Genomic DNA, 3373 nt, shown 5'->3' with positions numbered 1-3373 from the left:
TTGACGTTCTTAAGAGCTTTGAACAAGGAAATTCGAGGGTTTTGACTGAGAATCACTTGGAGGTAAGTTCCTTGGCCTAAATATTCGAATTTATGGTAGAAATTACATGCAAAATGTAGAGAATTCATCAAAAAACGGGTCAAGCTAGGGCTTGGAAAGCTGTGATGTAAAAATAGAATTTGGAGGGTCAAACGAGCTCCGATTTTGGTAAACTTTATATGTACGGACTCGTCGCGAGACGAGGAATCCGTTGGTGTGATTTTCGGAATTTTTCGAGAAGTGGGCCCGGGGCTCGGGTTTTACCAACTTCGTGAATTTTAGTACTTTTCGAGTATTTTTGATTGGGTTATGTTTCTTTAACCCATATTTATGTATTCATTGTGATTTTGACTAGATTCGACACGCGAGGAGGTCGATACGAAAGGAAAAGGCATTGCGGACCATTCTACGGCCGGTTAGAGGTGAGTAGTTGGTGTATATGATGGCCTGAGGGTTTGAAACCCCGGCTTATCACATTGTGACGCTATTGTAGGGCGTGACTCGCACCCCATGGCAGGTGCGGGATTGGTTATGACTGGGGATCGAGACTTAATCCATCCCGAACAAGAATATTTCTATATTGGCGACTGATACGCACCCTGTATTGAATATATCTGGGCTTATTGTCGTGTTTGGGGCCTTGTGCCGATCTGTAGCATCCTTAGAGGATGAATGTCATTGTGATAGCATGCTTTGTATAATCATTGATCTCAGTCCTGTGTTTAATCACTGTTATGAAATGCTAAGTCACTTTTCCTGAAGTTAAATATCTAAAGTATATTCTTCTTAATAAATTGGAAATTGGGAAATTAATTGAATCTGTTACGTGACTCATATGCATATTGTGGACCGAGTGTGGATCGGGCTGCACGCCGCAGCGAATGGTATGATATATTGCGCTTGGGCTGAAGGAGCCCCTCCGGAGTCTGTACACACCCCCAGTGAGCGCCGTTGACGTTAAATGGATCGGGCTGTACGCCACAGCGTGTTCATGTGCATTGCATTGCATCCTTGCATTTTACTTTACTGTTATATTTGAAGGTGTTTTGCTGTTGGTTCGTAGTAAGGTGTCGGACTGTTAGTTTTAGCTTTGCTTTGTGGCATTTCGTGGATTTCTTATCTTCAGACATTTTATATGCTTATTACTCACTGAGTTGGTAGTACTCACCCCTACTCCCTGCACCTTGTGTGCAGATTCAGGTACTTCGGGAGCTTAGTTGAGCTAGCCGCTGGTTTCCAGAGTTCCAGGAGTGGTCGAGGTAGCTGCTATGACGTCCGCAGGACCCGACTCCTCCCTTATCCCTTTATTATTTCCGTACTTTAGAACATACTTATTTTGAGGATTCTTGACTCTGTATTAGTTAGAGACTCTAGACTCATGACCCCAGGTCTTTGGGAGTTACAGTTTATGTCAGTATTTCGTATTGTTTTAATTGAGTATTTCAACTATGAGTATTAATATTTGATTTTAAGTATCTGATTAATTGGTTTTGAGCTTTGTGCTCGGGTTGAGAGAGTAAATGGTCGGGCTTGCCTAGCAGTAGTGTTGGGCGCCATCACGACCTGGTTTGGAGTCGTGACAATAAGCTAGGATTAACTATAAAAAAAACTCATCTAAGCATGAACAAAAATTAAACCAACAGAATCAGAAATCAAGCAAAAATGTAAAACTAATCAGGACATTTAGTGTTTTAATCAGAAAAAGAAAAAGGATTAAGAAGGAATAAAATAAAAGAAAGAAAAGAAGGAACACTCACTGTTTTGGTCTTCATTTTGATTGGTTCTTCGAAATTGATTTTTAATTAATGTTATACGTTTTATTTGTTAAAATAGAACATATAACATCAATTAAAAATCTCTCGAGTTCATGGAATTCCCAGGACAGTGATAAAAAAAAAATTATCTGACCCTAGATCTAAAATCTTACAAATTCCGGTTGGACTTGGGGAAAAAGGTTTGGTGGTTTAGGTAAAGGAGGGTGAGAGGAGTGTAAGGTGTGAGTCTGGTAGGGTTTGGGAAGCGGCGGTGGCGGCGCCTAGGGTTTCAAGGATTTGGGGTTTTTGACAGGGATTTGAAGGAAGTTGATGATGGATATGGAATGGGGAGACGACGACGAGGCTATGGTGTAAATTTGAGCAGGTTTGGTTGTTCTCCGCCGCCGTGGGCGATTTCCGGCGGCGGAGCTAGGGTGGAGCCGGCGACGGAGACGGAGAGGGGTAGGGGTACGAGGAGGATGACATTTGGTCTCTGATTGTATAAAGTGTTTTATTACACTTTTATTTAAATCCCCTGAGCGAATCTGGGCCGTTAGATTATGGGCAATGGACGACATGGATCTATCGACGCGAAACGGTATCGTTTTGACTCCACATGAGGCGGACCGGGTAAGGGACGGGTGTGGGCCGGTTCTGGGAGTGGATTTGGGCATTTGGGCTAAGAAGAAGTGGCCTAATTCGGGTCTCTTACTAAGACCTCTTTCTTTTTAATAACTTCCTTTTTTTTCTTTTTTTCTATTTTTATATTTGTATTTTCTGATTTCATTAAATGCCAAACCAACAAATAAAATCTAAATTGACTTCTAAAATTATATTATTTAATTTTCAAATACCATAATTCGTAATTAAACGCAAACCAAGATAATTAAGAGTATAAATGCCAAAAGAACCAACTTTTGCTATTTTCTTTATTTTTAAAGTAACTTCACTACTAATTAATCCTAAAATGTGGAATTAAATCCTAAATGCAAAAGCCAAATATATTTCTTCATATTTTTTATGGTTAATATGCACAACGAAAATGCAAACAATTACCACAAAATGTCCCAAACATCCACAAAATTGTAAAAATAATAAAAGTAAAAATATTTATGTTTTTGTTTTGAATTTCTGGGAATAATTCTTATAGGGCAAAAATTACGTGCTCACAAAGGTATATAAGCAAAAGGAGATGAAAATATTCTTGCAGATTCATAAGATTAGCCTTATAGCAATAGTAGAACATAGAGTTCAAGATAATAAAGCAAATGTGATTATTAATAAATGTGCACCATGGTGGAGTTGGTGTTCAAATAGGTCATCTGATGGCAAAGGAAGGATATGGATCATGTGGGATCCAAACAATATTTAGTTTACTATGCTACAGAATCATACTCAGTACATTCATGGGATAGTTCACAAAATCAGTTCTAGCAGGCAGTTTGCTTTTACTGCTATCTATGGTCTACATACAATTGCTCATAGATGTGCTATGTGGGAAGCACTAAGGAGCTTAAATTCCCAGATGACTAATCCCTAGTTAATCATGGGATATTTTAATGCAATAATGGATATTGAGG

This window comes from Nicotiana attenuata, chromosome 2, assembly GCF_001879085.1.
Source record: "Nicotiana attenuata strain UT chromosome 2, NIATTr2, whole genome shotgun sequence".
NCBI classification, from domain to species: domain Eukaryota; kingdom Viridiplantae; phylum Streptophyta; class Magnoliopsida; order Solanales; family Solanaceae; genus Nicotiana; species Nicotiana attenuata.
Note: the sequence above shows the minus strand (reverse complement) of the source record.